This window comes from Takifugu flavidus, chromosome 15 (assembly GCF_003711565.1).
Source record: "Takifugu flavidus isolate HTHZ2018 chromosome 15, ASM371156v2, whole genome shotgun sequence".
Classification (NCBI taxonomy): domain Eukaryota; kingdom Metazoa; phylum Chordata; class Actinopteri; order Tetraodontiformes; family Tetraodontidae; genus Takifugu; species Takifugu flavidus.
In genome coordinates, this window is record NC_079534.1 from 13833126 (window position 1) to 13847139 (window position 14014).

At 44.8% G+C, this 14014-nt stretch overlaps 1 long non-coding RNA gene across 1 annotated transcript; it reads left to right on the forward strand.

The window, feature by feature from the left end:
* The first annotated feature begins 891 nt into the window (after positions 1-891).
* Positions 892-10861, forward strand: LOC130539111 (uncharacterized). Its single transcript, XR_008954029.1, has 3 exons — positions 892-6504; positions 7362-7434; positions 9713-10861. It is a non-coding gene; the product is annotated as an uncharacterized LOC130539111 (long non-coding RNA).
* Positions 10862-14014: the final 3153 nt, after the last annotated feature.

Consider the following 14014-nt stretch of genomic DNA (forward strand, 5'->3'; position numbering starts at 1 on the left):
GGTGTCAAAGGTCACCTACTCCCAACAGACGTCAGCATCCAGATGTCAAAGGGTGGCGGTAACTGCACATCTATCTGATGACTTAAACAGTGGTTCGGCCCCCACAAGCCAGGGAGTGTCTACATTTACTGCTGACCACCTGACCCCCCTGCCCCCCCCCCCCAGCCCCCCATCCTCCACCTTCCTCTGTTCCACTGTGGACTTGCTCAGCAGGAGCTCCTCTATTTTACTCACATCCTTCTGAAATTACAGTCGTCATGTTAAACAACAATGAAACGCCTGACGCGCTACCGAAGCCTGATGAGACTGGGCTCCTGGTGTCCGGGTGGAGGACAGCGGCGGGCCGCAGATAAAAGCCTGCGTTTAATCTCCTCGACAGAGGGAAAAAAAGTATGAGAGAGCAACGGCAAAGAGGGAGGGAGGTAGGAGTGAGAGCACGAGAGGCCAGGGAGGTGAGGGAGCGCAGCTGACAGGAGCTTCCTCTGGGTCCGGTGCCTGTTTTCCAGAGGAAGTGCAGGAGGACTAATCTGTGGCCCCCAGAGGAAGAGGACTGGCTGGCCCCCGCTTATTGTCCATTTTATCGTCTTTTGGTTCAGATGGGCCTTTCTCCATTATAGACAGAATCTTATCATGGAAAAGAGCCACAGGAGACCATCAGCGTGCACACATCATTCAAACGGGTTTCTACAGGCACCTGGAGGTAAGAAAATACTCTGAGGTGGCCACAGCCCAGCACCCAAATATGCGCCGCATTTATGACTGCAAAAAAAAAAAAAGAATAACGTCGTCAGTTTGACAAGATGAATTATGCAATCTTCCCCAAAAGAAACCACGAGGGCAAGCTCTTCCCGTCATGTGTGGCATCTGAGAGGAAAAGTCAATCAGGGAAAACACTGCGGCTTGTGGGGCCAGGAAGTTGATGCAACCACCGGAGCCACAGTTTGTCAGGCTGTCACCTCATAACGATCAGCTGAGGAAGTCACACACGACCGCATTCACACGCGTCGACACGGCTATCCACAGTCACGTTATCAAATGCAAGGTAGCAGATCCCTCAGTCAGAAGCCCTACTCTCTGTTTTTCTTTACTCTTTGAGTTTCCTTCACGTCGGGCAGATTTTTCTGCAGCGAAGGTTGTGAGCTGACCTCAAGCAATGTGAGACGTTACATCAGATCCCTCACATCCTTCCACTCCTTCTTCTCCTCATGCTATTTTGGAGCTCCTAGACACCCTCCCCCCTTTGTTCCCTCTGATTAGGGAGGTCTCCCGCTGGACCGGGGCCTGCAACAGGGATGTCCGATGACCGAGACCCTTCCTTTGAGGGTTGCCAAGAAACTCAGGTGTTTGCACGGACGCTCGCACTTGCGTACAGTTCCTCCAGCTTGTAACCCCTCCTGCAACCACAGTGGTCATCTGCTGCTCGGGCTATTAATGTCACAATCACTGCTATCATGATAATTAACAATAATGTCAACCTAACCACCATCTGCTGGGCGCTGCCACCGCTTAAACACTGACTTAGCCTCAAGTCCATTTGTTTTCAGGGTCCAAAGGGATAACGTGACAACTGCTTGGTCCTTTGCTTTGCTGTGGTTGAAAACACTGGGAGCAGCGGGTGGGTTTTCTCTGCCCCCTCCACTGCCGTTTATCTGTTGTTGCTGTTGTTGCTTGTAAATCACAGCCCATCTCCAGTGAGGTGCTTTTAAGGTTCTGTGAAAGCTTGGCCCACTCAGTCTCACCAGTTTTTTTCCAGTTTGGTTTTTTTCCCAGTTTCCCAGCTTCCCAGATTTCGGCTATGCCATTTTACCCCACAATGATCTCCCAACTAATGGCAGCACAGAAAAAGGGATTCATGGCAGGACGATTGTCATACGTATATTGATGTAACTCATTAACCACTTATCGGAAGTTATCGGAAGCATCCACTGGGGGTGCTGTTTTCCTAGTTGTAAAACCCCAACTATCCCAAACCTTCATTTAAATTTATGTGAGGCCTTCTAACTGCTTTAGAACCCGAGTCTGCCTGTCATGCAGCCAGAAAGGAACATTTTTATCTTTCACATTGTGTCACGTCATTGTGCTTAGGTTTGAAGTGATCTAAACTTTTACATTTCTCCATTTGTTGCTATTTCCATTTCCATAGGGGTGAGTGAGTGAGAACTGGAACTTAATTAGCTCCTACTCCAGCCTGAGAGCTAAATTTGTCCCCCGGTTGATCTGACATGTGATCTCTGAAAGGGGTACTTATCTCCTTGTTCTTATTCCTGAAGAATAGTTTCCTGATTATGAAAGTGCCTGTAATTAAAACTGTAATTTACTTATAGAACAAACAGAAATGTTTCTCATGTTGCTTTCTTGCACATTTTTTTAGCGTGAATAAACACTCTGTATATACTTCTCTTTAAAAACTAACTGTAGAGCACTCTGGAGGCCCCACACAATCTCTCTCACTATAGCTGTCTCCCACTTTCTATCCCCCCTCTATCTCCCTTTCTCATGCACGCACATTCCTGTAATCAATGTCGAGCCTTTTTGCACTCTGAAGCCATGCATCAGACGGAGCAGAGAGCTGACCTCAGCCCTTTTTCAAAAGGAGCCTCTAATCCAGCCGTCTTAACTCGATTACCGAGTGTCAGCGGGATCACAGAGGCGCTCTCACCTGTCATCCATCACAATGACTACAGGCACAAGTCCGGCCCAGGGATTCCTGCCAGCCACGACAAGGAAAGAGACCTGATCACGGACTTTTAAGGGAGTGTGATTGTGAGTTTCACAGTTTTCTATAAGTGTGTGGGTTTGCATATTCTAAATTCGGACATATGAATTCCTCAGAATATATTTTTCTATTGTAAACTTTTACATTTACATTTGGATTTTACACCGCCTAGTGTCTGAATTACGGTGTGAAACTGCCCAGTTGTACCTCCAGTCGTGGTCTACCAGCAGAGGCAGTGATCATTTTTGTTAATAGTTCAAACCTCGATAAGTGTTTGTCCTGCTCGTCCTTTCGGGTGGCGCATGGTACGAATGCAGGAAGGAGAGGGGAACCACCGGTGGCTCATTAAAAGCCATTAGGGAGCAGCACGCAGACAGGATGTGGGCAGTGAATAGAGGAAAGCAGGGCAGGGCTGAGGACAGTGTTACTCTCCGGACCCCCTCCTCTGCTGCCTCCTCACACACACACTCACACAGCGTTATCTTCTCCACACAGCACTTCCTATGGCCCCACACATATTCCAGCAGGCTTCTGCACTTAGCTCCGCTAACTCACGTCTCACACCCTCCTGACCCGGGCCTGTAACGAACAGACCCGGCGATAACACATTCTTCACTTTACTGCTTTTGCTATCGCTTTGTCTGACACGTTATCTCTCACACACTCCCTTTGTTTGTACGTCTCCCTGCCCTTTCTCACCTCAGGCTCTCCACCTCTTTTGATGGTTGTCATCCTTTTGGCACAATGTGTACAGTGATGGACTGGAACCAAGCCTCTGTGAAAGCACGTTCAACTCCGGTACACAACCTGGTGTACAGTCTGCGACCTGTGGGTCAGCGGCGCTTAGAAATAATAGAGATCTGTCAGGCTGGGACGGGCTGTGGCTCGGTGGCGTAAAACAGAAGCTTCGTGTGAATGTGACCTGGGGGCTGCGGGGCCGAGGCAGGAATTAGCAGTAGTGTTGCGTGAAGCGATGACAGGAAAAATCCGGTCATCTATGGAAAAATCCTGGAAATGTGTGAGATTTTCTGGCCAAAGCGGCTCTGATGCTTTGGCCATTAAACAGCAGAGTCAACATGAGGCGGGGTGAACATACAGTGATCCGAGGGATGTGTTTGCAAAACAACCGGTAATGTCGGGAACATGACTCAGCTGGGGTCGGTCGAGAAACGCGTCTGTACGATGTCGGAAACGATATAACAGCATATTCACACTTTTGTTCAGTGTCGAGAATGCGGAGCAGATTTTGTCCTCGGACTTTCACTATTACCTCTTTGATTTCATGCTCATTTCTCAAATATGCTCAAAACATTCTTGAGTTGTTGTTTTTTTTAGGAGTGTATTTGCCTCCTCGGACGCTGGTCGTTCCCTTCCTGCTTACATCGGCACCGCAGGTTATGCGTTCTGCCGCCGCACGGGCACGGCTGCGTCCTGGACGAGCCTAACGACTCAAGTTCACGTCAGGCAGTTTTAAAAATACAAACAGCGATTTCCAGTGGAATCCTGAGGTTCTGCAGGTGCGACGGTGCGATAAAAACAGGCTCTTTTATGTGCCGGTGAGGATAGCGCACAGACTAATCATGTCACTTACATAATGAAACACCCTCCATTGTCTTCATTTCCAGGTCTTTTTCTTGGTCAGCCGCTTTATTGCCCTGACTCATTGACATGCTCGGGGTATTTAGAAACTCTGAGGACTCAATGGCACTTGACACCATTGACCCTGTACTATTTGGATATTCTTCTGTTACACTTCCCTCCAACGCTGGGTTAAGAGTCACGCTGGCACTGTTTGGACAGAAAAAACACCGGCTGTGGTTAGCGGTGGAACGGCTGGGCCGTCCCTCGCCAAAGACAAATATAAATATAGCAGTGTCATTATCTGCAGCAGTTAACCGGGATCATTTTCCTCCGCCGCTTGCACGTGCTCGCTTCCAGGTGTTGCCATGACGAGTGATCCTGTTTGTTCAACTGTGCTGCACTGACTGACTGGTTCAGATTGACTTGAGGCAACGCAAATGGAGGACGATTACAGCGTGTTGATGATCTGATTGGTATTTGTTTACATGTCGATTGCATGTGCAGGTAATGCGACGCCACACGTGCAGTGATGCAACAGGTGCACGAGAAGCTAACGTCAATCGGACCCATTTCAATAATAAAAGAGGTTCTTCTGTGCAACACTCGCATGAGAAGACAAAGCAAAACAATTCTGCGCTTGAGTCTTGGCTGCATCGCTATGTGAGATGTCTGGTTTGAGGATTTGGAGCTCCTGTTTTAACGCGCTACGTTCAAGACTGCGGCGGTAAAAGCTAAGCACAAAATAATATGGCATCACGCATAAAAAATGCAGCAGAAAATCACAGCGAGATAGAAGTTTCATTTTGTCTATTAGCTGAGTAATTCTCAGTGATCCCGTCCATGTGGCCGCAAGCTGCAGGAGTTAGTCGGCTGCTAAGAAAATCTGCTGCATTGGTTGACCACATTGGGACTTAAGCATGGCGAGACGATAAAGACACCATCCAGAGAGCATTTCTCACCGTGGCTGCCGCAATTGTCTCAATATGCGATAAGCTTGTCTCTGCCATTGTCTCATTTCCTGTTCTTAAAATAGGAGGCCACGTTTTCCTTTCATCCACTGCTCATGTGGCGATCGTGGGCGACTGGACGCAGACACTCACTCCAGAGCTATTTGTCGGATGAATAAATGGTTCCAATATGTTGCCTCGTTGGTCTGGTTTTAGAGTCGGGAGGGAAATGCCTTCGCGTGTTTGCTACTACTGTATCAGCCTTTACCGGCACAAAAGATCAGACTGGAGAAACCTGCCAGCTTCGGACGGAGATGCAGCTGGTTTGACTCAACATTTCGCCTCTTCGTTCTCAGCACAGGTGAAGGTCGGCCTCTGGGGGAATCCAGCTGTCTGGTTGCGGTTGAATACAGCTGAGGGGGCACATGAGATTCCCTTCAATAGCTTCTAAATGTATGTGAAGTCTCAGGGGAGGTAGTCGGGTGAGGTAATGTGGCACTTCGGCTGCTGATTTGGGGCCAAAAATCAGACTTCTGTTATGAATATTCAGAGTGTTTTTTTCTCTCTCTCAGAGATATGACGATTTGGTCTCTTAATTTGGAAGGAAATCCACTTGTTAATTGATTGGTGTCTATTTTGAAACAAAGCTGCCGATTGGTTTACTCAAGGCCTGATTAATATTTATGTTAGTTTCAACCGTTTCCTGTTTGGATACGTCTCAGCTCGCACTCTGGAACATCCTTCACAGAGATTTAATCAGGACGAAGAAAATTTTTGCTGCTGCCCACAGAGACTCAATCAAATTATTTATTTCAAGGAGGGCCAAATTACTCACAACTGTATCTTAATTATGTTTACGTTAAGGCTGCTCCAGGAAGGCGATAGTGTTACATTAAGCTCTAACGCGCTGAAAGAGGCATTTAATGCACGAAAGCTGTCAGTCCCATCTCGTGAAATGCACGAGTTCTTTAATCAAAGCTTTTTGAAAGTTTCCTCTTATCAATCACCAGAGATTACTCAGCACTTTCTGCAGCGCCGCGCTCCGACCGCATGTTCCACCGCACACAGACAGGTGGCGGCAGAGAGCTGCGAGGCCCCGGCGGCTGACGTCCGGGGGTCCAACACAAGCCAAGACTGTCGTTCTCTTCCAGCTCCATCTTTGTGTCACTTGACAGGACGTCCAGAATTCAGAGGGGAGCAAAATCACTCTGGTGACAGCATCAGTGAGGACACGGATGAGATGATGGGATTCAGGCCCAGGTCAGTAATCTACTGCAATTATATACATGAAGAAGTCTCCTTCATATATGTGTAAAGGCATCAAGAGCAGAGAGTGAATCATCATGATGCAGCACAAAATAGAACCAGCTTGAAAATCTAATACAGGATTTTGGACCAGCAAAAACACACTGGGGACAACTAATGTTTTGTCAAACGCTTGTGTGGTGTCAGCATTTTGGCACAGGGGAGGGATGGCGTGCTTTTCATGCCCCCACGCCTGACTGTTCCATTCTGCCCTCAGCGTGTGCAAACAAATAAAGCTCTGAGGCCTTTTTTAATTAGCTCCGGGGATGAGATTGACAGCTGATAGTGGCAAAGATCGCGCAGTAACCAGCTATTATTCTAAATATTTGCTGCGTTGCATGGTTAACGCTGTATTTGCGAGCTCTGTGGTGGAATTTTTTTTTTTAAAACAGCCCATAATATTTGTTTTTGTAAAGTCGAGTAGCCATATTTTGCCTGCGTTTCAGCCACTCTTGTAATCATCGCACATTATGGTATGCTTCACACATTTGCTAGGCTTTTGTGATATGGAAAGGAGTTTTGTTTATTTGTTTTTGAGTCGTAAATTTTATTAAAGCAGTAAAAATCTTTATGGAGTCTCAGAGGAACCGCTGATGTTGATCTTGAGCTTCAGCGTATAGAGGTCAACCTCAGACACACACACACATACGCACACACCTTCTCCTAAACTGGATGTTATTTTAAAATGTAACAACCTTGAAAATAGTGAATGAATGCCAATGAATGTTGAGATTTAGTCTTTAAAGAGCAAATTTTATCAGTGTAATCTGAAGTTCAATGGAGTGTAATCTAGAGTCCGCACTTCTCTTTAGTGGTTCTGGGAGGTTTGTTGTGCTGTTTTGGCATCGGAGCCAGACTGAGCTGACGACAGACAGGCAATCTATAGTAAGTGTAACATATCACGTTTCTTTTTATGTAAATCCTTCTAAGTGTGAACCAAACAGCTCCCTGCAATTATTCCCATTGTTTAGCAACAACATTTCCAATTCAAATGTGGCACCAAAGAATGTGCTGTTGGAAAGAAACTGACCTCACTCGCAGACCCCTGATGAGGTGTTACCGAACAAGAAATAACACGCTGAATAATTGGCATCTTCTATTGATAGTGTGGCTTTGCACTGTTTGTGCAAGAAGGCTGGAAAATATTATAAAGTGCTTACATTTTGATTTTTGTAGCACATTTTAACATTTTGCCTAAATTAGCTATATCAATAGCTCTACTGTTCTTGGTGTATATCCTGGTTCATGACCCTGGATTGGATTTTCTCGTGCAGGGCCCTGAGAGTGCAACTGTGTGAGGCCGTATCTGACGCTGATGGGCCTGGTGTTTATTTAATGCCGGCTAAATGACCGGTTTCGGGCCTGCAGCTTCCAGTGCTAAATGTAATTATAGTGGGATTCCTTCCCTGCGTGGCAGTGTCGGTTAGAACCTCCAGGATACACAGATTCAAAGAAATGACATCATATTTAACGTATAAATCCGACTGGCTTTGGTGTTTTCTATTGGGAACTAGATATAGAATTAGCGATTGTGTTATTGTAATTATATGAACTCAATAAAAGATGTGATGATGGAAATTAAGAGTCAAAAATAAAAAACAGAAGTGATTAATCGATGCGCACTTTTACAAATGATGTACAGTGGTCTGAAATGAAAACTATAAAACATCATTTAAACAGAAATGAGAGTATTATTGACTGTTTTTATATTGTGTATTAACTTTCCACATTTGGTGCTCTCTCTTTTTAAGGGAATACATTTTTTTTAGAATCTTATCTATCGTAATTCTTCTTGTTCCGTCTGGATTTTATTCTCTGGGAATAAAGGAAATGCCTGCGAACCGACGCCGCCTCACCACTGACATTTGTGCGTTATTCCAAAGATCGGATGTGTTTTCAAATTGTTTTCCATTAATAATAGTTCACATTTCAAGTCAAACAGACATTATTTTAACATTCTTTTGTGGGAATATGATAATTTCATTGATATTTCAAGTGTTTTTAGAGGAAATAAATGCCTTTTTTTTAGGTTTTTAAAGTTCCTAAATGCATTCTTAGATAATTTAAATGAATTATATAATACTAAGCCTAAAATGTTAATTTTAAATATTTTAATTTCCAAATTGAACCTAAAATGTACTTGGAAAATATTTTCTTTTTTTCAGAAAAATGATTTTCTATGTTTACAAAGGTGAAAACTATTTTATATAAAAATAAAGTTTCAATTTTAAACATCAGCGACATTAACTAATTTTCTTAGTTTATTTTCTTATTCAGCCTCAAAGCTTCTTTATTCTGCAGAACACGGCCGACAAATGAGAGTGAAAATTTACGACAAACGAAAACTTTAGAATAATTTAAGAAGTTTCTTTTTCCTTTGAACCAATTTGCACACAAATAATCAGCAGCAGAGGAAATATAAAATGCAAAGTACTTCTCTCCTTCCAAAGAAAAATAATAATTCAAATCAGTTCAAATCAGAATCATCTTCAGAAAATACACATTTCCTGTTTTAATAATTACGATTATACACACACTTAAACACTGTCACAGGTTTTAAGACTTATTATTTAGAATCTGTGACAATTGTGTTTTGAATTTTCTTTCAAAAATTCAGTCACATTAAAGTAAAATATGAAACATTAAAAATGTGTTAATGTGTGTGTGTGTGTGTGTGTGTGTGTGTGTTCCCGTGAAATGTCAAATTAGGAGCATCGGCACAGTCAAGTTTACGTGTGTGTAATGAAGCAGCTCCGACGCAGACAGACTAAACACACACACACACACACGCACGCACACACACACACACACATACACACACACACACACACACACACACACACACACACACACACACACACACAGAAACAACAACATCAAAAAAAAGAGAAAATAACCAAATGCTGAACATGTTGCGTCCATGTGACCAGCAACGCTTTTCCTCCCGGTTAAAATCAAAAATGGAAGAAAGGAAGGAATGAGCAGCAGCAGGAGGTGCAGCAGCGCCTGAACTCATGATTAAAACACGCAGATGGTTCGAGAAACACAATGTGTAGCGTGGGGAGAGTTAAACAGTTAAAAATCCTAAACATCAAATCCGTAGTGAGAGACTTTCTCCTTCTCCTTTCTCCTTCCCTCTCTCTTTCACCTTTTTCATAATCAGGAGGGATCAGCTGACTTTGGGAAAACTGCTGCTGGAGCTTGGATGGGTTTGTGTACTCCACCTCTCTGTGGCTCTGTTTTCTCCAACATGCCCGTTCTGTGACTACCAGTGGAGCGCTGACACCCCTGGAGAGGATTCTGAGCATACCAAGAGGAGATGCCTTTGAAAGGACAGATGTTCTGAGGCTTAAGCGGCCTCCCACCCAAACTGCTACCCTCCTTCTATTGTATATTTGCTCTCGCTCTATAAATAACTATAGCCAGTAACTCACAGAAAAATGTAACCGACGTGCTGCTGACCTCCGGGCCTCCGATCTCAGAGACTTAACACGACGTTAAAAAGAAAAAAAGAAAGAAAGGGAGCAAATGTGGGGAAAAGTTGGTTGGTGCAGTCACGGTAAGTGGATTTGGGCGAGGGGGACTCGGTCAAACACACCCAGTTTTGTCCTCATAAGGACAAGTCGAGATGTCTGGACGGGCTGAGCTCTCTTACGTAACAGTGGAGTGAAGTCCTGGCAGATGAGGCGTGATGGGCTCCAGCCAGTTCGGCCACATTATCCAAAAATATTCCGTCCATATTAACGGGGGAGTTTTTGCTGATTTGATGTTCTTCTCTAAATTCCACTGTAGCAAAACTCTATTTCAGCAACAAACTTGAGCAAAGAGAACTGATTCCTGGGGGTGTCTGAAGGGGCCTTATCACTGTTTCAAAATGGCGTGTTCAACGTTTTGTCAGTACAGAGCGCCCCCCCCCCCTTCCTTGCGGCTGCAGGGATGAATGGGTGATTGTTCGGGGGTCCTTATGATGAGTCCCCTGGGGCTCGTCAATTCAGCGTGGCTCCTGGAACATCAGGTCAAGGATAACCAGGTTCTGAAGCTCCAGCCTGGCCTCGCGGTGCTGACTTTGCCACAGTTACGGCTCAGGACCTCCAGGGCGCACAGCTGGGTCCCTTAAAAACAGGCTGACTGAATGGTTTTAGAAACACTGCTTCTCCTCTTACCCTGCGCTCTCTCCAACGCAGCACAGATATCAGATACTGTGTTTTTTATTTGATGTGTTCATCTTTGCTTGCCAAAGCCCCTGGAAACCCTATTAAAATTTGCATTCCATCCCTTTTAAAAAAATAAAATAAAAATTGTAAACCAAAAAGACTCCTCACTTGAACATTTCCATCATCCTCTCTCCTCTTTTTTCCCTCCCCGCATGCTTGCACACTTCTTAATTTTCTCTTTCTCCCCCCCCAGGGCTTCCATCCTAATGTATCAGTTACAGCTGACCACCAGTCAGGTGGGTCTGCAGGACATTTCAGAGCACCAAGGGGCAGCCGGCTCACTCAGCGCCTCCAGCCTGCCCCCCTCCCAGACTTGGGTCTTGGGCTCCACTGATGTCTTGTCCCAGGCAGGGCAGAGAGACACCTGGCCAAACCACAGAAACACTTCCAGCTGCAGACTGCCTGATGTTCACCACAGAGAGAAACCAGGCCAAAGGTGGAGGAGCTCATCAGGAGCTACCACACCACCGTACACACATGTTCATCTTTAATTTCGGTGCAAAGCAGTTTTATTTCGTTCTGACTTAAACATTTCTGAGATTTTCGCGTCAGCTGTTTATATGTGATGTGGTTTAATTGGTGCTGACAAGCCAAAAAGGAATTTAATCAGAAGTCATGTCACATACGGAGATGGACTGGGGGCGCTTTAAGATTATTTAGAGAGGATTTTAGGTTTTAAAGGAGGTTTTATGGGAATACATTTTTTTAAATTTTATTTTATAGGACGAAATTTAAACACAGTTTATAAAAAGGTTTATTTTCAAAGAAAATCTCTTAAAGGAATTAATCCCCCCACAAAAAATCAGATCAGTAGCCTTCATGCAAACTTATGTCAGGAAAAATGTTTCCCCAAGTTACAATTTCAAATTCTCTTCCTTCCTCGGAACAAATAGATTAAAAAACATCGAAGCTGAAAGTTAAACTGTGTTGTTCAGGGTGAAAGTGGGTGAACGAGGCCAGAACAACAGCCCCCTTTTTTCTGCCTGAAGTTGACATGAAAGAGCACATTATGTCCGAGATTTGAGGCAATTACACCGGGAGTGCGCTTTAAGACCTTTGTTTGCCAACATGACAGCAGGGAGCAGGGGTGTAATTTGATGAGGGGGCAGCGCGAGTGAGAAACTCAACATGGCCCCGGCAGCACCGGCCGGAGCTCCATCTGCTATTGACTAAAGAGAAGAGGATTCATCTGCACGTTTGTCTCCGTCCCATCATCACTGCCAGCGTGGGTGTTGCTCACTAAATCCTGTGGTCTTAAATTCATGGTTAACCAATCACATGAACTCAGCAATGCAAGATCAAGATGGACGTTACAGAAAAGAGGTGAGCAGGAATAAACCTTTCAAACACACGTACGTATTATTTATTGATGGCTTTGAGAGATGGCATCACTTTCATTTGTCTTCCTAGTCATGAGACACATGGAAACCACATGTATGTTAGCTGTAATATTATGTAGAATAATAATTAGAATATAGAACCACCCTCCCACCACAAAAAGCAGTTAGTTGCTTGAAAACTCAGGGAATCTTTTTGGGACTTTACAGCCCCAAAAGGAAACACTTTCATCTCTGCCTTTTGTTCCAGGTGAGGGTTCAAAAGCTGCCATCTATTGTTCCAGCATCTGTACGGATCCAAATGGCACAATCGTGTCAGTTCATTCCGATGTCACAAATACTGTAAACACATGATTCAGGCGGAACCTGCAGTCAGACAGAAAGCACCGGGTCTTCAAAACGTGACATCGCCGCCGTCCCCGGCCCGCATTGTTCAGGCGAGCTACGAGTTTTCAGGACAGGAAACGAGCAGCTTGTTCCAGCCCGACCGGCAGAACGGAGCAAGTCTTTATTTGAGGGAAGTGATTCCGTTGATATATAAAACACCAAAGCAGGGTTTCCTTCCCCCACACTTTCCTGGTGCTATCCCCTTCAAAAGAACGTGGCTCTTTATACTGGGCTCACATGCACACACGGGACCAGAAGCAAAACAAACAAAGGCCATTTAAATATCAACCGACCTTCCTTCTGTTTGACTGCAGGAGCTACTGCTCAGCCATCTTGTGCTCGGCCCTCTGGAACACAGGTACGGGCTCAAGAGAAGCACAGCTGCTGAACAACAGGGGTACTCTCTACAGATTTGAAATAATCCCGATTATAAAACGTATTTCACCTCTAATGGTGACATTTATAGGATTGAAACAAAACCAACTGCGTAAAAACGGCGAAGCAAAAGTAAGTCATTGCTGTTGGATGAGGCTGATGTTGAAAATCTAAAGAATGGCTTCGCCTTTTCTTAAAAAACCAAACGTTCAAATAGAGCCTGAAAATAGAGCCGTCGACTTCTGTTGTTTTAGAATTAGCAGTGAAACCGGAGTCAGATATTATCACCAAACACTGCTGGACAGCGGCCATTTGAAACAAGCCTCAGTCATACGTCTCACTGTTCGCTGTCTTGTTCTCCTTAAGCGTATTTTCCCATAAGGCCCTGTGAAAGGAGGAAAAGGACCACCTATTAAAGTGAAATCTTAGGAGTGATGGATTGGAGCTTGTTGAGGGGGAGCGCAGCAACGTGCACCCCAGGGGAGGCGGGGGGACGACGGACCTGGGGGAGGGGGTGCGTCCAAACCCCACTCACACCTCTGGCTGTGGGCAGAGTGGATGGAGACCTCCCATGCTGTCCGACTGTGGGAGATTTGATTGATTCAATCCTCTAAAGCGCTTTAAACTTTTGCCTGTTTTCCCTCAAATCTCCTGACTTTCATCTGCATAGTTTGGGTTGAAAAATGTGCAGCTTCGAGCTGCAGATCAAGCCTGAACCTCTGCCTCTGACAGCTGCAGCGTATTGGAAGCTATTTCAGTAGTTTTAGCAAATACTTCGGATCAAAGTCAGGCAATACGTCAGCGCTGAGCGGATTCATTAGCGCTCATCTAAAACGATCTCCAAGTTACCGGCGAGGAAGCAGAGCAAGATACTCCGATGTCATCTAGATTCAAATCATACAGATTATGTATTACAAGTTTAGAGCGCAGATGTGCAGACAGAAGAGAAGGTTTTGTTCCAGTATAAAGGAAGTGGAGGGAGTCACTTGTCAGATGTAGGTGCAACTTTAAAACTTAAGTTCATCATTTTCCTTATTTGTGTTTGAATGAAACAGACTTAATCTGTAGAATATTGTTGTCCCTGAAACAGACTTAACATGCAATGCTAAATGAGCAGCTATTGAAGTCATTTCTCTCCATAATTTTTAGACA